At 37.0% G+C, this 27120-nt stretch overlaps 2 pseudogenes; both read right to left on the reverse strand.

Moving 5' to 3' along the window:
* Positions 1 to 2091: 2091 nt before the first annotated feature.
* LOC149160863 (26S proteasome non-ATPase regulatory subunit 11 homolog pseudogene) lies at positions 2092 to 12150 on the reverse strand (annotated as a pseudogene).
* Positions 12151 to 12850: 700 nt separating this feature from the next.
* Positions 12851 to 23810, reverse strand: LOC149160864 (26S proteasome non-ATPase regulatory subunit 11 homolog pseudogene; annotated as a pseudogene).
* Between the last annotated feature and the right edge of the window lie 3310 nt (positions 23811 to 27120).

Below are 27120 nucleotides of genomic sequence, written 5' to 3' on the forward strand. Positions count from 1 at the left end.
AATTTTTCTGCAAGCTACAAGATGAAAGGAAGCTCCAACTCCCACAAGTTTTCTACAGACTACAACCCATAAGAGGCTCCTACCTAAACATGCTCCAACCTGTTATTTATCAAGATACAACTTGAAAGGAGACTACAATCCCCTTATACATATAAGAAACAACATGCTGGTTTACCAGGTCTATAAATCTGCATACCTCCATCTCTGTCCCTGCTTCTTCTTCTCTTCAAATCTGCTTCACACCAACTCTATCTATGTGCCAAGCAATCAATAAAGAACACCTCAATAAACTCCCACATTCTCTAACTCTCTAACCATTTTACCTTGCAAGTCCACACATTTTTATAAATAAAATTTGATGTCTGTCTGTATTCTAAACATGAATATGAAGTGAGAATACTTGTCTCTTAGCATTCCACTCATTTGTTTCACACATTTTGATATTTTGAATATTAAAATAAATAAATGCTTCACCAATTATTATTTTTAGCCACCTCTAATGATTAGGTCAGCAAACATAACAACCATAGTCTTTGCAACATACAATAGTACTATATTAACAACTATAACACATCACAACATTACAAGCATGACAACATTCTTCATGCATTTTCCTTTATCTTTGCCATTTCCTTACATCTTTGAATTTTCTTTTGCCTTGCATCACAACATTTCAATTCAACCATCATACACATATAGCAACATAAGCAAGACAACATATATCACTAGATCATCAACATCTCCAAGCATCACAAACATAACAAGCATCACAAGCATACCTCAAGATCACAAGCTCAACAACCCGATTAACATAACCTGCAACATGTCTTGTAATATATGTCTTTTCCATCAAGCATAACAACGATCAACAATATAGTAACATAACATCATAAGCATATTCAAGCAGTAGAATAACAAGCCTTGCCTTGCACTTCTTCAACCGATCTCTGTTAAATAATAATCTCTGCAAATTTTTTTGTTTTACCTTGCTGCTCACAAGCATCAAACATACCTTGTTGTTGCTGCTCCTTTTCCTTACATCACAACAATGTATTGCAAGTATAATGCATTAACGTTTCTCAGCAAGTACAATACATCAAGCATGAATATCATAACATGAGCTATGCAACCAACAAGAATTGCATCACTACACCATAAGTATCAACACAAGCATCTCTATCCAATTAGGCCATACCTCTCACCTACACCTTCTTACACACACTTATATCAAGCAAGTATATCAATAAGTATTACAATACTTATCAGATGCATACCTTGTTGCTCCCGTTTATTTGTGCATACGGTAACTAAGCAATCAACTCCACATGCCTTACCATCAATATAGTTGTGAACAGTTCAATAACAACATAAGCATATGCTTTGCTACTCACAAGGATCACAAATTCTCATCAAATGTGAATCCATCAATAACAACAACAAGCATACCCCCATATTTGTTCTCTGCAACATGCCAACTCAACAACATAGCCCTTTGCAACATATCTTGCGACATATCACACACTTTGCCTTAGTATCTCTGCAACACTGATATTTGCAACTCTCACAGAAGTACAACACCATAACTGAATGCATCAACATTGTCTTTGCTACTATTTTGCCATTAATGACAACAATGCCATCAACATCCCCCTTTGGCATTGATGACAACACTGTGTTCCTCCTCCTTTTGGTGCAAAAAAAATTATACTCCATATCTCTTCTTACCTCCCCCTTTGACATCAATGGTAAGGGGTTTGGAGACTTAAATCCCTATGTAAATAGTTTAGACCCATTAATAAGCTCAAAATAGACTCCTTTGCGTAATATGGACAACCAATAGTTTGATATTCAAAAGAAAATTTTTGTGTACAATAACATCATCATAAGGATATTCACCTTCAACTAGCAATACATTTTCTTGCTCATCTTTATAATATTTGAAAAATCCATACCTACTTGGGTTGCATCTTTCATAAGATCATATGAAAGAATAACATCAACATCTTTGGTTATTTTCATTGCAGCCAGATGTCTTGACATAAATCTAAGTCACTAATTTTTGACATACAAAGGGAACTGAATAAGATTAGCTTAGGCCATAATATTTGCCGACTTTAGGTAAACTCTATCTACAAATTTTGCTAATGTTTGAAATTGTTTCCAAAATGGAGGAGAAAATGCCTTCTGGCTTTGGATCGTGAGAAATAATAAGACAACTCACAGTGTGATCAAGAGTTCCAATAATTTTTTTTGTCCAAAATCATGTGAGAGAGCTTCTTTTCCACAATATCCATGGGTAATGCAATCAAATTATATATATGCTACCATTTCAACCCTTGAATAAGATGCAATCAAATGATAAAGGTTCTGCTCCAAAAGGGTGGTGGAATATAAATAAGATGTGTTTGTGAATAATAGGATCTTCCTCTAGTTGTGCCTCGTAAGTTTTAAGTGCATCTTCAAAATATTTCATAGAGTGCTTTGAGTGTGCATCAACAACAAATTTCATGGTATCCAATTCCACTCCCATATAGTGCAATCCTGCCTTTGAAGCAATGAGATTAATGACATCATCATCTTGCATAAGAGCATGTACTTCAAACTAAATGCTGCACTAGAATCCTCAAGAGCATTAAAAGCCTCAAATGCCTCAAAGAAGTGGCTGGAACCATTTTATAATCCTCCTCCTTGACATGAACAATTCCACTCTGAAGATAAATAGTCCCTTGTTGAGCAGGTGGAATGTATATCACATTCACCATTGTTCTAGTCGCTGTTAGGACAACCTTAGTATTTGGAATATTTCTAAAGTGAAATGGAGTTTACTCTCCAACCAATATCAACAAGAAGCAACTTATCATCCAACCTCCTAACTTCTTTGACTAAACCATAAATGAGAGTTCAAGCTTCAAAAAGCTCCTTGGTTTTCATTAATAAAACAACAAGTCTTACTTTAACCTTCTACCAAAAAAAAATCCCTGGTGATCTTGAAACCGACGCAGTTTCTCACGAGCCTTGGACAATAATTCTCTATAATACTTGCACCATAATATGGGTAATGTTGTCAATAGCGCCGTAGGATATTTCTCAATGTATTTATTGTTAATATGTGTTTACGGTCCACAAAGCTTGGACGACCTTCAACAAACAGATAGTTGTACCCGAAACTGACACAACTTCTTTTACCATGCTAACAGAGGCTGCTTTGACTACTCGATGGATGATTGCCACTAAAAGGGAACTCGTCTCTTTACGTTTTGTTCATTCTTCGATCCCTTTATTCACATTAAAACTCTCGTTGCAAGTATTGTTAACATTACATTTTATTCATTCTTTGATGTCAAACCCAATGTTTGAATTTATGCATTTTGGCATGTGGTGAAAAGAGATTTAAAAAAAATTGAACCTCATAACTACTCATTATCAATAACTCTGTAAACTTGTCAATATAGTAATGAGGTCAATATGCACCCTATAACCAAAATACTACTCGATGATAATAATGACACCATATAACTCCATATAATGCCATGTAATGTCAAATGATGTCAATTTTGTAAGTCTCATTGGCGTGGAACTTCATACCTTTCCAAGGTTTTGGACAAAGAATTATTAATTCACTTTTCCATGTTCCCATTTAAGGGTGTAAGTTCGCATGCGTTACAATGTTTACTCGTTTTGTCGAATCTGTGTCAAGCCGTGCAAAAGAGATAGGTAGAGTATAATGTTGAATAACCTAACCCTTAATACAAACCTTTGATACTTGGATGATTGGCTCAACTCAGGTTACACACATCAACAGTTTCAATCTCAAGGTGTCCAATGGGTGGGAGTTCTATTCAACGCATCAAACAATATATCAACACCACCAATTCTGCCAATATGCTGCCAATAAAATTAACATTTCCCCTTCCAATAATATATCGACTTGCCATTATACAATAACATTGCTGCCACAATATTGTTTAATGCTGACCAATAAAATGAATACCACTGCTGCCAAAATATACATCAATATTATGCCACCATATCACCTCCAACGCCAATGATATGATACCATACGATAATCCTTTTTGAAGATCGTTCCAATATATCTACCATCATCCATGTGTGAGTTCCCTTGCATGTGTACACATTACAAAGGAAAAAAAAATTCATGGTGATAGCCTCGACCTTCCAAGTGGATAAAGACATGACCAACAATAATCAAATTTTTGTTGCGTTCCTAAATCATGACTCCCCCATGCAAGTATCTACTTTGAGTACAATTTAGTCGAGTCAAAATTATGAGAGGAATCATCGTGTTTCGAATAGATTATATATATTTCTTTGATAGCATCGATCTGGATTCATAGAGGTAGCTTCCATGAGAGCATAACCTCTCTCACAAAACTTAAAACACAATAGAGATTTAATGATCATATTGTTAAAAGTCCAAGGTTAGATGACTCTTCGGTTTGATTAATTATATGTTTTCCATTGACGAACTCTCTCGGAACAAATTCCACCACCTCATTTGTTACACAATTATTAAAACCAATTTGACTTGTGTTATGCATAACTTAATCAAAGAGTGAAAAAACTTTGCATGTGAATATGTGGTCTGAGTAAAGTAGCACATGTGGTTCAACATTTGAGGAAGTCACATTTGCGAAAGGATGCTAAGAGAATCGCTAGTGAAAACTCTTGAATACTTTTTGATGAGCTTTGAAAATTCCACGCTTCTCATTTCGAGCAACTTCAACCGATTGACAAATATTGATGGAAACTCTTTTCTAACCAACCAAATTCTATGTCACATGTGTTTGAAGACCTAACCATTTAGATACATTATCATTTAAATTTTGAGCGTTCTCTTTAACTTTTTGTTTTCTTAACACATCGTTTAATCGACCATCGTTTTCATTCAAATTTCTAGGCATTACGCTGAGCCTTTTGAGCACTATCTGCCTCTGCCTCTGTCGGTGACTTGGCATTAGCCTGTTTCTGCCTCTATCTATCACGTTACCTTAACATTACTCTCTCTTGGTTTTGTCACTGAGTTCTTCCATGATATAAATGTTACATCCATTTGGCATCCATGCCATTTCTTCCTATGTGATGGTAGCTCTATTCCTCTGTCCCTCTGCGTCCAATTCTACCTTGATGCCCTGATACTCATCTCTGTCCATTTGCGTTACATACTAGAGTCCTTGCCTCAGTTACAAATACACATACTTTGATCCATAAACTACCTTGGATATTCCAATGGACGGTTTGTCCCAACATATCTAATAAAATTATAATTAAAATATGAAATTCTACACTATTACAGTTTTATTAGATCTCTAGATCTCTAGATTTCATTGTGAATAATGCATGCATGCAAATAAACGTTACGCAGAAAATAGAGAACGACAAAATAGAAGCTCAAATACACATAAGGTAAAAAAATTTCTTTGGGAAACCCTTTCGTGAGAAAACCCAGCTAGAAGGTGAGGCTGATTCACTTTCTTTCTTTGCCTGGAAATATGGCTACAAGTACAATGCAGTATGGCTTGTGGCCCATGGACTGCGACAGTGAAAAATCCTCTGTGTGTGCTCTACATCCTATCCCTTTTGGCTATTTTTGCTTGTTTATGGAACAAATGCACTCAAAAGAATGGAATGTCTCTTCTTCCAAGTGACTCGGTTATAACACAACCCGATAGCCTACTAGTGGTTAAGTTTGACTACCTCAATCTTAACCAGAGTTATAATATAGACTCTTCTAGAGTCTTTTACATCATAATCACGTGGCTAGCACCTTTTCGATGAATATTTATGTGTAGAATAGCATGAAAATGCACTACACTATAGTGACAAATTTTACCACCAAGAAAACGTCATTTGATGCCTCAAAATGCTCCTAGAAGGTTTCAAACCTCGTTTTGCCAAATTAGGTCCTGACGGTAAAAATGCTCCGGTGTGATGATTCCTTCACTTTTTCCACTTTGAATGCATCGAGAGTGATCCAATCTGGATCATACCTCCCCATTTTGGGAGGCTTTTGGTCCCCAAAATCTTTTACTGAATGAGGTGAGGAAATTTTTCCTCCACCTTCTCTTTGGTGTACCATTTAGCTTTGGATGGAAGTTTTCCTTTCAACCCAATATACCAAGGTCATGCTGCCCTTGTTTTATAGTTCTAGACCTCTTCTACAAAACCGTATCTTCTATAAACTCTGCTTGAGTGTATGGTGCCAAGTCCTCCATAGAAGGTAGGACCTATTCCTCTTCCTGATCTAGCATGGGAGGCTCATAGAGTTTCAATTTCTCTACATTCACAACTGAGTAAATGTGCATATATGGTGGTAAACTGAGTCGATAGGAATTATCACCCACCTTTTCCAGTATCTCAAAGGGACCATACCTCAAAGCCTTGATTTTCTTATCAGGCCCTTACAACTTCTCCTTGTTCAACTGTAGCCATACTTTGTCTCCCACCTTGAACAATTTCTTTGTTCTATGTTGATCATGCATGGCATTATACTTCTCCTACGACTTCTGCAATATCTCTTGTGTATGTATATGGATCCACCTAATCTTTTGTATACTTTTTTTAGCCCTCAAAGCATCTAAGATCTTCCCTCACTCTTCCTTGCTGCCCATATGCAATGTCCAAAGGTGAAGGAAAAAAATATATAAAACAAGTTTAAAATGGAGATTTTCCTATAGAAGTGTGGATTGATCTGTTGTAAGAATGTTGTATATATACCATATTTTCATCCCATATCTTCAAATTCTTCTGGTTATGTCCCCTGAGAAGTTGCACCAAAGTCCTATTGACTACTTCTATCTGTGCATCTGTTTATGGATGGAATGTTGTAGATCTCTTCAACTCCGTGTCCATCTTCTCCCACAATGTAGTCCATAATGCACTGAGAAATATTATATCCCTATCTAAAATGATGCTCCTTTGTATCCCTAAGTGCACCTGGACTTGTCCAAAGAACAAGTTTTCTTCTTATTTCTCGCCGATGATCTTTTTACAGGGTATCATAACACACATCTTGCTGAACTTGTCAAATACCATGAACATGTAGTCATATCCCTTCCTAGTTATTGGTAAACCTCCCACAAAGTCCATGGAAAATATTTCCCAAGGACGAGTAGGTATAGGTAAGGGATGATATAGAGTCTGTTTCCTATTGCTACACTTTTTGGTTAATAAAAAACATGCATCCTCTTATAAACCTAGCTACCTGATCTTGCGTCTTGGGCCAAGACACATACCTCTGCAAGTTGGCCATGATCTTTCCTACACCAAAGTGAGCAGAAACCGTGGATGTGTGAGCCTCTCTAATCATCTTCAATCAATTACCTTTATGAACACATAACTTATCCATCCTGTAGAGTAACCCATCTTGGAGGTGGTGATTAATGATGATGTCACGATCATGCACATGACTCTGACTTTGCAACTACTGATACATCTCCTTGAAGTCCTCATCCTTTGAATATGCCTCTCTATATGCATCAATGGTAAATGGCTCCATGTGCATAAGAACCCCAAAAATTGTGATCTTTGATGTGGGTGGCCTTGAAAGCATGTCAACCAACTTGTTTGTGCTTCCCTTCTTGTACTTCATTACCAAATCAAACTGTTGTAGAAACCCCATCCACTTGTAATGCTTGGTTTGCTGTAGCTTACTCCGAGCCTTCAAGTATTGTAATGGCTAGTGATTTGTGTGGAATAAAATCTCCTTTCCCATCAGATAGTGCTTCCACTTCTTCATGATTTACACCATGGCATAGAGCTCCTAGTCATAGGTAGGGTAGTTAAGAACCACCCCATGAAATACTTCAAAATGGTAGCATACATGCCTTCTTCCTTGCATCAAGACCACCCCCATAGCATACCCATCTAAATTGGATCATAGTTCTATTCACTTAATTCTCTTTGCCCCATTATTTTCTTTTTTAGTGTCTCCACCTTGTGTAACTAGTCACACAGTGTGAATCCATGCTTCATTTTCTGTTGTCTTCGTACTAGATCAGGATATATGTGTAGTAATGTGTGATATTTTTACCAAAGTATGTTCTAAATGAAATACTTCCTTTGAATATAAACTAAATATAGATCACAACACACACCACAACACCACTACATATACATTAACACACCACAACACCACCACATATACATTAACACACCACAACACCACTTTTGTCTTTCTTCCTAAATGTCAAATTAAGAGGTTTTTTTTTTAGCTTGATGCCAAATACTTCAAGTTTTTTTCTCTATAATGCACTTATGTATAATGGGTGTCATAGTATCAAGAACTATACACAATTGCAAGTTTTTGTAGTACTGATAACCTGTCTTTGATTGATGCTTACACCTAAGCTCATTGTATTCATTGCAATGAAAATTGGTATCTATGGTAAACATAAACAAGAGTCAAATGCACTTCCAATTCTTCAAGAGGTCGAGGGAGAAGTCTGTCTAGGAAACAATAGTGTGGTTTGTGTAACTAGTCTTGTTGTTCAATATTTGAACTCTATATAAGCCTTGTAATAAGATCAATCCTGGTCTCCCATCTCTTCAATTATAGTTGTAAGACTCTACATGTAATTTTTGTTCATTGAATCTTTACAAAGAAACTTGCAATTCAAAGAGCCATTCAGGTATGTTCCTATTATTTTGCTTGTGTGAACCTTTTAAGAAGTTGTAATGCTACAAATGAAACATGTTCTACTAATCTCTCCAAAATTTTTCTGTCCCCTGATATTTTAATCATTGTAGATTGATAAATGAATATTTATGTTTGTTTCTTCTTCATTATCATTCTAACTTTCTTGTTGAATATATTTTGTAGATAATGCTCACTGTTCTTTGATTTTGGATTTCTTTAAACAATTCTTTCAAGACATTCTAGGGTCTACTCTCCCCCTAACATGTTGCTTCTTTAACATTGTTTTAAACAATATTCTTCATTTATTTCATGAGCATCTCCCTCTGAGACTAGGCTGACTTCACTTTATCATTGAAGTAACAGGCTGCTCATTTTTCTTCCTCTTACATACTTGAGTGGCATGCCTTCTTTCGTCTACATTTCTCTTTGACTCATTGTTTGATTTGCTTGGAGTGGCTTCCATATTATGTCTAGAGCTCTTTAGGGTATATATCGACTTGCAATGTTTGGACATGTGGCCAAGATTGCTACACAAATAACATTTTATATGACCAAGAAATGAAACAAATGGTATGTGTTTTCTTAATTCATTTCTACTTTTTTTTACATACATTTTGCATTCAATGGATTTATGTCCAAATTCATTGCACAAATAACAATAGCCATACAAATAGTTAGTGTACTTAGTGGATGGTTGTCTTCTCTGCTTGCTTTCTTGAGGGAATTTTCTTTTTTTGTTGCATCTTATGCTGACTGGTCTTGTTTTTCTTTCTCTTACATTCTGCTGCTACATGTCCATGTTCATGGAAAGAAAAACATTTGATATCTTTCAAGGAAGCAAAGGATCTCCTTTGGGATTTTCCAAATTTTCTCAATTCATCTCTAGGAACAAATGAAATTCTTGCATAAGACTCTTTCTTTCCATTTTGTTTATGTTGCTTGCCTTTGTTTATTTCCTTTCTAATCATGCTACTTGTCCCTTCTCCTACAAGTCTTTTTGATGATGTTGTATTTTATTTAATGGTTGCCTTTGATTTATTGCACTTTTATGAGTTCTTCATGGAAACAACATCCTCTTCTATCCTTCTATATAATATGTCCTTTTCATCTAGCTCGCTTCTAGTTGCGACAATCTCAAGCTCTAATCTTTCACACTGTACCTCTTTCTCCTTTAATTGATTGGTCATCACCTCCTCTATTCTCCTTGCTTCTTCAAGTTGTGTCTTTAGGTTCATAATTTCCTCCTTGAATTCATATTCTCTTTCATCACATATTTGCAATAGTTTCTTATGGTCTCTACTCTCATTTGCAAGTTTGTCTATTTCCACCAATGTTGAGTCAAGCTTAGCTTGATGTTCATTTGTATTTTATTCATGAGAATCAGGTACATGCAGGCATGCAAAGGTATTATTTAACTAAATACTTTTCTTTTGAGAAACATTTTTCTTCTTTATCTTTTTCTTCTCCTTTTCTATGCTGCTAGTACTAGTATCTTCTTCATGCATAAGCTGCAATTTATCTCAAATTTCTTTTATAGATTTTAGATCTATCACTATCTCAAGATCCTTCTTATAAAGCTTGTTATACCTTATACGTTTTTCTTGAGCATTCCACTATTGTTCTTGCACAAAGGAAGAGTCTTTATAGTAACCATCACATACTCACTTCCATACACCAGGTCCATACGCTATCAGTTCCGCTTTTACCTTATCTCTCCATTCATGAGAGTTTGCCACACTAAGCATAGGTACACGTTGATAGTGCAAGAATCAAATAGATAAACCTTCTAGCTGTCAGACTTACACAAAAGGAACCGAATCTGATACCAATTGATGAGAACTTAACCAACCTAAGAGGGGGGTGAATCAATTTAGTACATTCCTAGACGTTAAATTCTTATTATTTTAACTGATTGACTAAACTATTAAATGAGCAACATACACCTTATGGCCAATATATTTAATATATAACCAACACCTAACATGTAAATAATTTCATAAAAAACTTCATGACAACATAAAGTCAACACACAAGATCATCACATGTGAACACTAGATATAGGTTGAAAACAATAACGAGAGAAAACCATAAATTTTTTATAAAGGCAAGTTCCTACTCCCTTATCACATCTGATTTTCTACAGGCTCCAACCTACAAGAGGTTGTTACCTCAAATTTTCTGCAAGCTACAACATGCAAGGAAGCTCTAACTCCCCCAAGTTTTCTGCATGCTGCAACCCACAAAAGGCTTCTACCTCAAAAGGTGCCAACCTGTTATTTATCAAGCTACAACTTGAAAGGAGAATATAATCCCCTAATACAGACAATAAACAATATGTTGTTTTACCTGGTCTATAACTCTACAAACCTCAATGTCTTTCTATGCTTCTTCTTCTCCTCAAATATGCTTCATGTCAACTCTATATAGGTTCCAAGTAATTAATGAAGAACAACTCAATCAACTCTCACATTCTCTAACTCTCTAACCATTTTTCCTTGCAATCCCACACATTTTTATAGACAATATTTGATGGCTGTTGGTATTCCAAACATGAATATGAAGTGAAAATACGTGTCTCTTAGCGTTCCACTCATTTGTTTCACACCTTTCGAGATTTTGAATCTTAAAATAAATAAATTCTTCACAAAATATTATTTTTAGCGATTGGTAATTATTACATTAGCAAGCATAGCAACCATAATATTTGCAACATACATTAATAATATATCAACAACTATAACACATCACAAAATTCCAAGCATAACAACAATCTTCATGCATTTTCCTTTGTATTTGCCTTATATCTTTGCCTTTGCCTTTGCCTTGCATTACAACATCTCAGCTCAACCATCAGACACATATAGAAATATAAGCAAACCAACATCTATCACTAGCTCACCAACATCTCCAAGCATCACAAGAATAACAAAGATCACAAGCATGCCTCAAGATAACAAGTTCAATAGTCTGATTAAGATAGCCTGCAACATACCTTGTAACATACTTTGCCATCAAACACAAAAATGATCAACAATATAGTAACATAACATCATAAGAATATCCAAGCAGTCCAATAACAAGCCTTGCCTTGCACCTCTTCAACTAATATATGTTACATAATAATCTTTGCAACATTTTCTGTTCTACCTTGCTGCTCATAAGAATCAAACATACCTTGCTGCTGCTCCTTTTCCTTACATCACAACTATGTCTTTCAAGTATAATTCATTAACATTTCTCAACAAGTACAATACACCAAGCATGAATATCATAACATGAGCTTATGAAACCAACAAGAATTACATCACTGCACCATAATTATTAACACAAGCATCTCCATCCAACTAGGCCATACCTTAGTTGATACTTCTCACACACACTTTTATCAAGAAATTATAACAACAAGTATTAAATACCTATCTGTTGCATACCTTGTTGCTCCTATTCATTTGTGCAAACATTAACTGTGCAATCAACTTGACATGCCTTGCCATCAATATACTTATGAACAATTCAGTAACAACATAAGCATATGCCTTGCTTCTCACAAGCATCACAACTCCCCATCAAATGTGTATCCACCAATAACAACAACAAGCATAACTCCATCTCTATTTTCTACAACAGGCCAACTCAACAACATATCTTGCAATATATCACCAACTTTTCCCTAGTATCTTTGCTACATGCCAACTCAAAAACATAGCCCTCGACAACATATCTTGCAATATATCACCAAATTTTCCTTAGTATCTATGCAACACTGATCTTTACAACATTTCTCATAGAGCCACTCAACAAGTATAATGTCATAACTCAATGCATCAACATTTAATTTGTTGCTCTTTTTCCATCAATGAAAACAATGCCATCAATACCCCCCTTTGGAATTGATGGAAACACTGTGTTCCTCCTCCTTTTGGTCCAAAAATAACATTATATTCCATACCTCTGCTTACCTCCCTCTTTGACATAAATGACAAGGGGTTTGGAGACTTAACTCCCTATGTAAATAGTCCAGACCCATTAAGAAGCTCAAAATAGACTCATTTGTGTAATATGGACAACCAATAGTTTGATATTAAGATGGAAAATTTTGTGTACAACAACATCATCAATAGGATCTTCACCTTAAACTAGCAATACGTTCTCTTGTTCACTTATCTTTATAACATTTGAAAAATCCATAATTTCTCATGTTGCATTTTTCATAAGATCATATAAAATAATAACATCAACATCTTTGGTTATTTTCAATATAACCAAAGGCATTGACAAAAATCTAAGCCATTGAGTTTTGACATATAGAGGCAACCAAATAAGCTTAACATAGGCCATAATATTTGCTAACTTTAGGTAAATTCCGTCTATAATTTTTGCTATTGTTTGAAATATTTCCAAAATGGAGGAGAAAATACCTTCTGGCTTTGGATCATGAAAAATAATAAGACAACCTACACCCTAATCAAGAGTTCCAACAATTTTTTTGTCCAAAAACATGTGAGAGAGCTTCTTTTACACAATATCCATGGGTAATATAATAAAATCAGAAATATGATACCATTTCAACCCTTGAATAAGATTCGATCAAATGATAGAGGTTCTGCTCTAGAAGGGTGGTGTCATACAAACAAGACAGGTGCCTATGAACAACAAGATCTTCCTCCAGTTGTCCCTCGTAAGTTTCAAGTGCATATTCAAAATATTTCAAAGAGCGTTTTGAGTGTGCATCAACAATAGATTTCATGGCATCCAATTCCACTCCTTTATAGAGCAAGCCTGCCTTTGAAGCATTGAGATCAACAGCATCATCATCTTGCACAAGAGCATGTACTTCAAAATAAATTTGCAGTAGAATCCTCAAGAGCATTAAAATCCTCAAAAACCTCAAAGAAGTGGCTGAAACTTATTTTATAATCCTTCTCCTCGGCGTGAAGAATTCCAATTTGAAGATCAATAGTCCATTTTTTTGCAGGTGGAATGTATATTGCATTCACTACTGTTTTGGTTGCGTTAGGGCAACCTTAGTCTTTGGAAGATTTCTAAGAGAGAAATGAAATTTACTTTCCAATAAAATGATATCAATAAGAAGAAACTTATCATCCAGCCTCCTAACCTCCTTTACTAGACCATAAATGAGAGTTAAAACTTTAGAATACTCTTTGGTTTTCATTAATAAAATAACAGGCCTTGCTTCAACCTTCTGCCAACAAAATAATAATCCGTGATGATCTTGAAACCAACGTAGTTTCTCACGAGCCTTCTACCGTAATTCTCTATAATATTTGCAAATATGGGTAATGCTGCCAATAACATCATAGGATATTTCTCAATGTATTTACTCTTGATATGAGTGTACAGTCCACATAGCCTGAACAACTTGTAGAAAATGGGTACCTGTACCTGAAACTTACAAAAATTCTTTTACCATGATGACTTAGTCTTCTTTGACTACTTGATGGACGACTGTTGCTAAAAGGGAAATCATCTCTTTACATGTTGTTCATTCTTCAATCCCTCTTTCCACATTATAACTCTCGTTGCAAGTATTGTTAACATTATTTCTTGTTCATTCTTTGATGTCATAACTCATTGTTGGCATTTGTGTGTTTTAGCATGTGGCAAAAAGAGATTTAAAACAAATGAACCTTGTAATTGATCATTATCAATAACTATGTAAAGTGGTCAATCTATTAATGTTGTCAATATGCACCATATAACCAAAATACTGTCCAATGAGAATAATGCTGCCATATAATTCCATATAACACCATGTAATGTCAAATGATGTCAATATTGTAAGTCTCGTCAGCATGGAACTTCGTATCTTTCCAAGGTTCTGGAAAAAGAATGATTACTTCACTTTTCCACATTCCCATTTAAGAGTGTAAGTTCGTATGCATTACAATGTTTTCTCGTTTGCTCGAATCCAGGTCAAGATGTGCAAAAGAGACAGGTAGATGTACAATGTCGAATAACCTAACCCTTAATACAAACATTTGATAGTTGGTTGACTTGGCTCAACTCAAGTTTCACACATAAATGATTTCGATCTCGAGGTGTCTAATGGGTGGGAGTTTTATTGAACACATTGATGCACAAGCATCAAATGAGATAAATTACCTTTGACTTGACCAGTCAAAATTATTTACTAAAGAGGGTTGGATCTCTTAAATGTTCTTATTTATTATTTTTTTGTAAAAGTTATTGGAGTGCCCAAATTAGGAGTGAAGTGATAGATTTTGTTAGCTTAGGTGTGTGCTAGGCCAATTAAATAGGGATTAGGTTGTTTGAGAAATTCGAATTTAGAGAGGGGCATTAGAAAAGAGAAAAACTCATTTTTGAGAAAAAGCTGAATGTAGATCAGGTCAACAAGAGCCAGAACAATTTTTCTGATTGTAACTTTTCTTTTCAAAATTGATTTAGTGGAGTTTCATGGTGTATCTGATGTCATCTTATGTCAAGAAATTGTTTGCTTCAATTGATGAAAAATCTTTTTGCTGTAGTTTAATGATGGAACCCTGTAGATTCATATCTAGTAAATTGTGTATTTTTGGGAATTTTGCATCCAAATGAGATCGATCTATAGATCTTCTCAGTGCTATGAGTATTTTATCCTAATTGCATGTTTTCTAAATGATAGATCTAAATAATTCTCAAATTTCTATGTTTTTTCTTGCTTGAAATCGCCCTGAGAAAACAAAAACCTTTAGTCACAGAAGGATTGCACCATGGGTCATGCATGGAATAGAACGGACACACTGTGAGTCGCGCCAACAGCAGAAGGGTCGCGCCTGAGATAGAAAGGTCGTGCCATCCTACAAAAGTGTCATACCGGTTCAGGACTGTTTTTAACTAGCTTTTAGGAGCTCATTTCTAACTTTGATTGCTGGGTCAAGTAGCCCTGTATGTCTACTTTCTGTTGAGTCATCAAACTCGAAAAAATACCTAGGGAAAGTCCTCTAAAAATTGAATTTTCCAACCTCTCAAAAGCACTGTGTCTGGTAAAAGTTTTTTGAGACATAAGTTTTTGGGAACGGAGTATTGGCGGGTCAGCTTGCCATCATTTGGTATTAGAGGAAGGCTTAGAGTATTGTTCTCAGAACTTCAACAAATATGTCACTGAGGAGAGGAGGAGCTGGCATAGGTCAGGGAAGACCTGTAGCCAATGCAGTACTGCTTGAAGAAATTAGACATCTTTTCACATGAATTGAGGCGATGGAAACTTCCTAGAGAAGAGTCCCTGATGAGGGAGATGCCAGTGTTGAAGATGAATCTTCTAAGGAAGAAGAAGGGGAAGAAAGTGAAACAACAAAAGTTCTCAAGATGTTGGCAAAAGCAAGTGGAAGACTGAAGGTAGAAATACCTCTGTATGAAGGAAACCTTAATGTGGAAGAGCTTATGGATTGGATTAGTGCATTCGATAAGTATTTTGACTATGAAGAGGTCGAAGATAAAAAGAAGGTGAAATTCGCAACTACCAGATTGAAGGTCCATGCAGCCATTTGGTGGGATGAGCTACAAATAGCTAGAGAAAGGAAGGGAAAACTCAAGATTAAGCAGTGGGATAAAATGGTGAGCAAATTGAAAGGTAAATTTATGCCCAAGGATTACCAATTAAATCTTTTTAGACAATTACAAAACTTAAAACAGAAAGGGATGACTATTGGAGAGTACACATAGGAGTTTTATAAGCTAAGCATTAGATTAGGACATGATGAAGATGACATGGAAAAAGTAGCCAGATATATCAACGGATTGAGATATGATATACAAGATGAAATCGGTTTGCTAAGTCTGAAGACAATTGAAGGTGCCTATCAAGCAACTTTGAATGCAGAGGAGAAACTGTTGAGGAAGCAAAGTCAGAAGAACAGAGGTAAAAATCTAGCAAGAGGAAAAAGAGCTTTTAGACCAAGATTCCAGAACTCTCCGAATGAAACAGGAGGGACCAGTAATCGACCACCATAGAGAGGAGAGTTTGGTAGAGGAAGATTTGGATCCAGAGAAAGAAGCCGAGGAGGGGAAATTCAGTGTTATACATGTGGAGAATTAGGACATGGGTCATGGGATTGCCCTAAACAAACCAACAAATCCAAGGAATGTAAATATAGTTGAGACAAAAGAAGAAATCCCTCAGGTCACGGGGAAAGAAGAGCCACCTGAGGTGGGAGAGTCTTGATTTTTAAAAAGAATATTTCTAAAGGCAGAAAAAGAAGCCAATGAACCAGCTCAAAGGAAAAGTATATTCAGGATTGAGTGCAAGCCTAAAGAGATATGTTGCAAGGTTGTGATGACAGTGGGAGCACTGACAATCTTGTTTCTACAGAGATGATGTAGAAATTGGGTTTGGTTAAGATGCTACACCCTACTCCCTACAAAGTGTCCTGGTTGTAGAAAGGACATCAACTCTTGGTGACAGAACAATGTTGGGTAGATATACAAATTGGTACATATAAAGATGTGGTATTGTGTGATGTAATGCCAATGGATGTGTGCCATATATTGCTGGGGAGACCTTGGCAGTTTGATAGGAAAGTTGTTCATGATGGTAGGAGGAACACATATACCTTAGAGAAGGATGGGAAGAAGCATACATTGTTACCTTTGAACGATGGAGCAGACAAAGGAACGATTAGGGAAAATGTTTTGATGATTAGTGGAAAAGAATTGCTGCAAGAAGTCAAGAAGGAGAAAGAAATGCATTTTGCTATTGTGGGTAAACCCAAGGTAATTTTGACTTCTACTAATTTAGATAATTTGCCTGTGGAAATTAAAAATCTACTAAATGATTATGTCGACATTATTGTTGATGAATTTCCAAATGCATTGCCACTAATTAGAAGTATCAGCCATCACATAGATTTAATACCTGGTGCGAGTTTACCAAACAAAGAAGCATATAGGCTAACTCCTCAAGAAAATGAAGAAGTTGGGAGATAGGTGCAAGAGTTGTTGGATAAAGGACTGATAAAGGAGATCCTAAGTCCATGTGCAGTACCAACGATACTTAGCCCCAAGAAGGATGGTGAATGGCACATGTGCATCGATTCTAGAGCAATAAATAAGATTACTATCAAGTATAGATTTCCCTTACCACGTATGGATGATTTGATGGATTGCTTGAGTGGGTCAAAGTATTTTTCTAAGATAGATTTGAAGAGTGGATACCATCAAATAAGGATTAGAGAGGGGGATGAATGGAAGACTGTGTTCAAGACTAATAGTGGGTTGTATGAATGGTTAGTGATGCCTTTTGGACTCACTAATGCACCAAGTACATTTATGAGACTGATGAATGAGGTCTTAAAAGAATATGCTGGAAAATTCATGATAGTTTATCTTGATGATATTCTAATTTTCAATTAGAGTAAAGAAGAGAATTTGGAGCATCTTAAGTTGGTTTTAAATACTTTACAAAAAGAGAAGCTGCTGATAAATTTGAAGAAGTGTAGTTTCATGAAGAAAGATCTCGTTTACCTAGGATTTGTAATCTCAGAAGAAGGTTTGAAGATGGACCCAGAAAAGATACAAGCATATTTGAATTGGCCAACTCTAAGGAGCGTATTTCAGGTAAGAAGTTTTCATGGTCTTGCAAGTTTTTATAGAAAGGTTATAAGAAGCTTTAGTCAGATATGTGCACCGATAGTTGAAACAATAAAGGAAAAAAACAACCATTTAAGTGGATAGAGGCAGAAGACCAGAACTTCAAACTGTTGAAAAAGAAGATTACTAAAAACCATATTTTAGCTCTACCAAGATTTGATAAAACTTTCCAAGTTGAGACTAATGCTAGTGGGGTAGAAATTAGAGTTGTACAGAGTCAGGAGCAAAGACCTATAGCTTATTTCAGTGAAAAGTTGAATGAGGCCAAGTGGAAGTACTCATCCTATGATAAAGAGTTATATGTTGTTATTCAAGCTTTAAAGAAATGGAGGCATTACTTGTTGCCCAAAGAATTTATTTGTATTCTAATAATCATGCACTATAGTTCATAAATAATCAGCCAAAGTTGAGCCAAAAGCACGCTAAGTGGGTGGAGTACTTACAAAGTTTTGTCTTTTTAATTAAGAACACAAGCGGTAAGTCAAATAAAGTAGCTGATGCTTTGAGCCGAGTGAATTTGGATATGCAGGAGTTGAAGATTGGTTTTTTGGGATTTGAAGAAATGATTAACATGTACAAGGAAGATACAAATTTTAAAGAAATATATGCAGCTGTTCAGAATCCCGTAATTCATAATAGAAGCCAATGGTTAGACTACCCGATTCAAGGAGGTTTGCTATTCAAAAACAATAAATTGTGTATTCCTAAATGTTCCATGAGGGAAAATTTGATTAAATAAAAACATAATCAAGGATTGTCTAGACACTTTGGGAAGGATGAGACATTCGCTCAAGTGAATGATTTTTATTATTGGCCAAAAATGAAAACTGATGTCAAAAATTTTGCTGAGAAATGAAGGATTTGTCAACATGCCAAAGGAAGGAGCCAAAATACTGGGTTATATCAGCCATTGCCAATACCAAACAGTTCTTGGGATGTGGTCAACATGGATTTTGTTTTGGGTTTGCCAAAGACTCAAAGAGGATATGACTCTATCTATGTTGTTGTGGATAGATATTCGAAAATGGCTCATTTCATTTCTTGTAAAAAAACTAGTGATGCAACTCATATTGCTACTTTGTTTTTCTCCAAAAATTGTAAGATTACATGGGCTGCCTATCAATATTGTTTTATACAGAGATACTAAGTTCGTGGGACACTTTTGGAGGACTCTATGGAAGAAGTTAGGTACAAACCTCAGTTTTAGTTCAACCTATCACCCTCAAATAGATGGGAAAATTGAAGTGGTGAATAGGAGCTTGGGAAACATATTAAGAAGCTTGGTTTACAAACATCCAAAACAGTTGGACTTAGCACTTGCTAAAGTTGAATTTTCTTACAATGATACTCCTAACATGAGTACAGGAATGAGCCCATTTTAGATTGTTTTTGGAATGCATGCTAGAGGAGTATATGAGCTTAGATATTTGGGAAAACAAGAGATAAGGAGTGAAAAAGCTGAAGAATTTATAGAACAAATGCAGAAATTGCAGGAAGATGTCAAGCAAAGGTTACATAAAAGTAGAAGGAAGTATAAACAAAGGGTTGATGTGAAGATAAGAGAAAAGGAATTCGAAGTGGGTGATTTAGTTATGGTTTACCTAAGGAAAGAAAGATTTCTTGTAAGGACTTATAACAATTAAAAATGAAAATGATAGGACCCTACAAAATTTTAAGGAAGTTTTCCTCAAATGCTTATGAGATTGAACTATCGAAAGGAATTGGAATATCTCCTATCTTTAATGTTGCATATTTGTATCCATATAAGGAAACAAAGGCAGAGTCACAAGATGAACCTACATATGAGGAAGTCCATACTCTAAATTGGGAGGAACATATGCCAAGGACAACAAAGAGAGAAGTGGAAGTAGCCTTGGAGAAGCAAGTAACAAAGAAACTAGAGGACAAACATATTATCAATATCTAATCAAATGGAAGGGACAACCAATTGAAGATGCTAGTTGGATGACAACAGAAGAGTTAAAGAAATATCATTGTATGTGTACAAATTATAGAGGAAAAAAAATCATTGTGACAACCTCGACCTTGCAAGTGTATAAAAGACAAGACCAATAGTAACCAAATTTTTGTTGCATTCCTAAATCGTGACACCCCCATGAAAGTCTCTATTTCGAGTACAATTTAGTCATGTCAAAATTATGAGAGGAATCACCATATTTCAAATGGATTATATATATTTCTTTGAAATCGTCAATGTTGATTCATAGAGGTAGCTTCCATGAGAGCATAGCCTCTTTCACAAAACATAAAACATAATAGAGCTATAATTATCACATTGTTAAAAAATCCAAGGTTAGATGACTCTTTGGTTTGATTAATTCTTCGTTTTGCATGGACGAACTATTTGGGAACAAATTCCCCCAACTCATTTGTGACGCATTTATTAAAAGAGTGTTATGTAGAAATTAATCAAAGAGTGATAAAACTATGCATGCAAATATGTGGTATGAGTAAAGTATCACGTGTGGCTCAAAATTCGAGGAATTTGTAGTTGCATAAGGATGCTAAAGAGAAAGATTAGTGAAAATCTTAAATACTCTTTGAATGAGCTTTGAAAATGTCAAACTTTTCATTTCGAGAAACTTCAATGGACTGTCAATATTGATGGAATTTTTTTCTAACCAATCGAACTCTCTTTCACTTGCTTTTGAAGAATTAAGCATTAAGATATGTTATCATTCAAATTTTATGTGTTACTCTTTAACTTTTTGTTTTCTTAACACATCATTTAACCGACCATAGTTATCATTCAAATTTCTATGCGTTACACTGAGCCTTTTGTGCATTATCTACCTATGCCTCTGTAGGTCACTTGTTGTTAACCTGCTTCTGCCTCTATCTGTCACTTGGAATTAACATTACTCTCTGTCTATTTTTTCATTGAGTTTTGCCACGATATAAATGTTACATCCATTTGGCATCCACTTCATTTATGCCTTTGCGTCTCTCTATCATCTTCCCACTAGTAGCTCTATTATTTTGTCCCTATGCATCCAAGTTTGCCTTGATTCACTAGTGCTCATCTTTGTCCATCTGTGTTACACACTAGTGTCCTTACCTCAGTTCGATCCATTGCCTCAGTTACAAATACACATAGTTCTATTAACTTAATTCTCTTTTCCCTGTCATTTTCTTGTCTAGTCTCTGCACCTTGTGTACTTAGTCACACAGTGTCAATACGAGCTTCATTTTCCATTATCTTCTCCTTGGATCTGGATATATGTGTAGTAACGTGTAATCCTTTTACTAGAATATGTTCTAAATGAAATATTTCCTTTGAACAAAAACAATATAAATCACAACCCACACCACAACACACCAAAACACTGCCACATATACATTCACACACCAAAACACCACTTTTGTCTTTCTTCCTGAATGTCAGATCAAGAGTTTTTTTTCTTTCTTTTTTTCCAAATCCTTCAAGTTATTTCTCGATAAAGCACTTACCACAACACACTATTGGAGTCCGAGTGTGAATAAACTATTCAACCCTTTCCTACATTAATTCATCAATATGGGTGCGTACAATTTTCAAGGTAACGCACAAGGTATATGTAGGGGCAAGGTTACAGCCTTACATCAACCAAGGATTCGTGATTAAGAAATCAAAACATCGCTGTAACAGTAATAGAAATTAAATCGTAGAACTTAAAAGGAATCATATCAATCAATAGAGATATGTAACGATAATAAAGAAATAACACAACAAGTAAAACAACATACATAAAAGGAAATACGCATCACCTGATCAGAAGAGTGGGCCTAACTCTCTAATCAGGGCTACGTTAATTTACAACAAGAGATAGAACAACAAAATTGCTTGTATTTTATTAATCTGTAAAGAAGATGTTACAATACATATCTCTGCGCAGCTAACCCTTCGCACAAGAATAAAACCCCTTTTATAAAATACATGGGTAATAACATATTCCCCAAAACCTGGCAACTAAATGCCCAAAATATACAACAGTTCAAAAAACCACTAGTTGTTGAGAGAGCGAGAACAAAAACGATCCAAAATAGGCTTGAAAACAGCTGTGAGTTGGTTATGTTGTCTCAGCATTGCTAAACAACTGTTGTGAATCGTGGAACTGCTGCTACATGTTGTGAAAGCGATACATGTTCATCGGAATCTGCGAACATAACAATTTTTAGTAGTTCGCATAGGCAAAACCCTCGTATCTTTACTTCATCAATTAAATATTCCAAGAGACATTAAAAAGGAGGGTTACATCATAGGTTTATCATAATAAATCCATGTCAATTAGTGCAAAAAGGATAAACGGATGGGTGGAAATGTGAGGGAAAGATAAGCAGATTTGGTGCCCAACATCTCCCCCCAACTAGCCTTCTGCATGCCCTCATGTAGCTTGCCGCCTCCGCAGGTCTGGGTTAGATCGGCTGTGATCCTCGTGGAGTTGGGCGAGATCATATTCTTCTGCCATGTCTGTGCCTGGGACCTTGTATCCATCTGAGAGAATAATTTTCTTCCATCAATCATTTGGTACATTATATGCTGGGGTATAGTGCTCCGTTGGCAACCAAATGATGGGAGCATGAACCAGATTCCCATCCACCAGACCCCAAATGTTTGGATGCATGCCACATATCTTGGCACTCAACTTAGTGCCTGTGCAAAATTTGGTGCTCTAAAAGGTTCCCTGTTCCAGATAGATGTGGGTGACATCATCCACCTTTTCTGACAACTGTCAAGGGCCTCATCTTGAAACGTGACTATTTGTTTGACACAAAGATCAATGCACCACCTCTGTGTCCTCAACATCCATTCTCTATTTCCCTCGATCTCTAAAAAGGTGGTGTGCTTATTGTACATAGTTACTGACTGTTCGTGCTCTCCTCTCATCATAAGAGGCTTCGTGTTTTGATTTGACTCAAATGTATTAGAAGCCTTCTACCAGTTTATCTGATTGAGAGTGTAGGAGGTAAGAGCCCTTAAATGAATGTCCCCCACATATGGGACCAGATTAAATTCTTTGTCCGCACGCAGGAGGTATCCATGCAGATAGAGCTCACACATCAAGTGTTGGGTTGCTAAGTCATGGATTCTCAATATACAAAGGAATTGTACACCGTCCTCAATCGCATGGCTAATATCCTTCTTAATTCTTTTCAAACAGAAGAAAATAAATTGCTCATGCAAGAATAAGTCATAGCTAGAAGCAAGAGGGCGACATGCCATTACCTCTTGTGCCAGGTTGAACATTTGTTCTTTGTCAGCCTTCAATTCCATCACTTGTTCTTCCAACCGTTCTACCTTGAGCTGCTGCTTCGCATACCTTAGCCGTAATATGTCCATGCACTCTACATATTCGAAAATAGCCTTGGACGCCTGCTCCTGGACTCTTTTTACCTCATTTTGGTAGCAGGCCATGGTGGATTTCCAAGTTTTAATCTTAGTTGTCAAGGAGAATTCATGGCCTTCGGACAAGTGCTCGATAGGGTGCATTTGAGTAGCAACAGAGGTCATCAGCACATTGGTTAATTGTGTTTCTTCCTCGGCCATCGTAGCTTTGGGATTCTTAGCGTGCTGTTTATAGTTCCTTACCTGTTTCTTGAGTTGATGCACCTACCTTCTCAGCCTCCGAACCTCTGTTTTCAACCGCATCGTATCCTTGAATTGTAGCTGGTATTTCTTTTTAAGGGGTGACCTCCATTGCTTGCACAATTCTATCCACTCCTGCTTAACAACCACTTTGTCTGGCTCTGTAACTGGTTCAACAGGTGGTGGATTACTCGGAGGAATATATACTGGGCCTTCTGCTGGGTTCTCCTCCCTCGGTTCCTCTCTCTTGATTACTTCTTGCTTGACAACCACCTCAACCAGCCTTGCAACTGGTTTATCAGGTGGTGGATTACTAGAGAGAGTATCCACAGGTTCATCTGTCGGGATTGTCTTCCTCGGGAGCAACTACTTCCTTCTTAAAAATTACCTTGACTTGCTCTTGAGCTGTTTTGGCAGGTGGTGGGTTGACCAGAGGAGTGTCCACTGACTTTTCGACCAGAATCTCCCTTCCTGGTTCCCCTGTTTCAGAAGCACTTGCTCCTTCCTCTCTTTTGGGTTCCAGGGGCATCTGTTGCCTGAATAACGCATTCGTCACCCATTTGCTGTTCTTGTGGTTCTGCGGGGTGTTCTTCCTCCCTCTGTCCTTCAGGACGGTCTTGCTGGGAGTCCACAACCAACAGACTAGCAACAATTGGACCTTTAATCGACCCATCAAACTTCAGAATAGGAGGAACAACAACCTCCTTCTCTGAGCGTCAGGGAGAACGAGACACCCTCACTCCTCTTGGAATGGAGGCACAAAAAGAAAACTGAAAAATGTTTTCTGCCTAGTCTATACCAGTCCCGGCTGTGACCTCGAGCTCTTTTCCCTTATCTACAACAATTCCACTCTGGCCTGAGACTTCCTCTTGTGTGGCCTCCTATCCCGTGGTTGACACTGGTTCTTGTGGAGCAGTGTCAACCTCAGGATTTAATTCTTCCACATTTTCCAGAGTTGGATGGGTTGGTGGTGGTTCTTTTGTGACACCACTGCCAATATCCAACATTTCTTGAGCAGATGACAGTGGCACTGTTTCCTCTGACACGTCATTAATAAAGGTGGATTCTTGTATAACTGTGTCCACCCCATCCATTATGTCCATAATTCCTTCCTTTGTCGGCTCCACGATCTCTTCTACCTCGGGTCTCTCTTGCCTTGGTCCGTCTTCTTCCATTGGCCCCACAGTTGAGGCTAGTTTTTGTGGAACAACCTCGACTGTGGCACTAACAATTTCTTCATCGGCTCCACAATCGAGGCTGGTTATTGTGTAATAGCCTTGACTGTTTCTTCCACTTCAAGCTCCCTTCCTTGCTCTGATTCTTTGGCCTCCATTTCCATCTCTTCCGGCTCTTCTTGGTCTATGTATTCATCCTCTGCTACTAGTTCCTCCTCCATTCCTTCCGGCTCCTCTTCCCTAGTAGCTATAACATATGATATCTCTTCTCTTGTCGATTCCTGGAATGTTTCCCACAAAATTTGAAACCGGTCTAGTGCATGCGTAACCAATAGTCGAACCAGCCCATGGTTGGTAATGATTGTTGCAACTTGTCATGAGCGTCGAGCAGATTGTGCCATCAGTTGGAGGCTCTTTAACAAAAAGAAAGGCATGTTCAATGAGAAGGCCTCCGATTGTGGAAATCGGAGGCAAGCTAACACCCTGAAGTGATACTTGAATATAGTGGTGTACCTCCCTTCACAAGTTATGTATTTCATTACAAAACTTGCTACATCGCCCCATGGATGCGGTAATGAATTCCGGTCATACCCCCGGCCTTTTTGGACGACGCTCTCACTAGCCTACAGAAATTATTCAGGGAACTCCAGGAGGGAGGTTCTTCGTGAAAACTAGCTCTGTCCCTGCTGGGGTAATCCATTAACCTCTGTGATAGCTTCCTCTGTGATAGGGATTTCTATCCCTCTAACCCGTGAGCTCTCTTCACCCAAGTTGAGTGTGAATTCTACTGCAATTCCTTCGTCGAACCCCTGCAACCTGTCGAGATAAACGTCCCAACCTGCATTGACGAAGATCTGCCACACTTCCCTATTGTTGTGGACCAATGTGGTATCCTCCGGCTCGTGACGCACAACCAACCCACCCATCGCTGTAGAAACAGTAACAACACGATGGACGCAGTCGGCTGTTAGGGAGAGAGTAGCAGCAATCCACACTAACAACGACAATGGTAACAACATGGTGGGGGTGCGAGGTAAAAGGGCAGTGAAAGTGGCCGGTAGATTTCAGAAAACGCAAAGAATGATGGTGAATTACGACAGTACAATGGAATAATTATAGTAATTAATTTCGATGCATTGGGAAAAGACCGATAGGTTATTGGCATACATAATTCAAATTCCAATGCGTCGTGGCCATTATTACAAAATCACGGTATTTTTGGGTTACTGTTCGCATCGGATTTAGTAATGATGTATCATTATTATAGTTTAAGTACGCTGTCATTTATTCATGATGGGACCCCCCCCAACTTAAATGTGGTTGTCCATGGCACGTATATGTCTCATTAATGGAATATTTTAATTGAATCCGTAAAATTCAACAGAGGCGTATCTGGCGACCTACCTGGCGGTGGAGTAACAACAAAGTAACCTGTGGAGTAACAAAAACGTCGGAGTAACAACAGCGGCAAAGTAACAGCAGTGGCTAAGTAACAACACCGGCAGAGTAACAACGCTAATGGAGTAACAACATCTATGGAGTAACAACATGGATGGAGTAACAACACCAATGGAATAACAACACTGGTAGAGTAAAAACACCACAGAGTAACAACACCGATGGAGTAACAACACCGACGGAGTAACAACATCTGACACTCATAATTTTTTTTAAGAGTAACAAGAGTGGCAGAGTAACAACACCGGTGAAGTAACAACAACGGTGGAGTAACAACACCAACAGAGTAACAACAACAGTGGAGTAACAAGACCGACAGAGTAACAACAACGGTGGAGTAACAACACCGACAGAGTAACATCATCAACTATTACTTGGAAAATTTTCTTTCAACTCCTCCTCGTCATATTTTGATCATTATCCCTGCAAAAGACAAATAAGTAAGTAGTAACATCATATTATTATTTTATTAATTTTATTTTTGTTTTTATTTTTTTTAGAAGGCAAAGAGAGCATTCTCTGCACCAACAACCATCAAACTAGATTTATCAGAGAGATGTTTGATGAAGGCATCCTTAGAAGTTGGAAGGTGGTATAATTTTAGATGGTGTCCATTCATTAAAAAATAAGTATGAGTA

Source organism: Pinus tabuliformis, chromosome 5_2 (genome assembly GCF_031772625.1).
Source record: "Pinus tabuliformis cultivar Carrire ecotype Pingquan chromosome 5_2, CPIR1, whole genome shotgun sequence".
NCBI classification, from domain to species: domain Eukaryota; kingdom Viridiplantae; phylum Streptophyta; class Pinopsida; order Pinales; family Pinaceae; genus Pinus; species Pinus tabuliformis.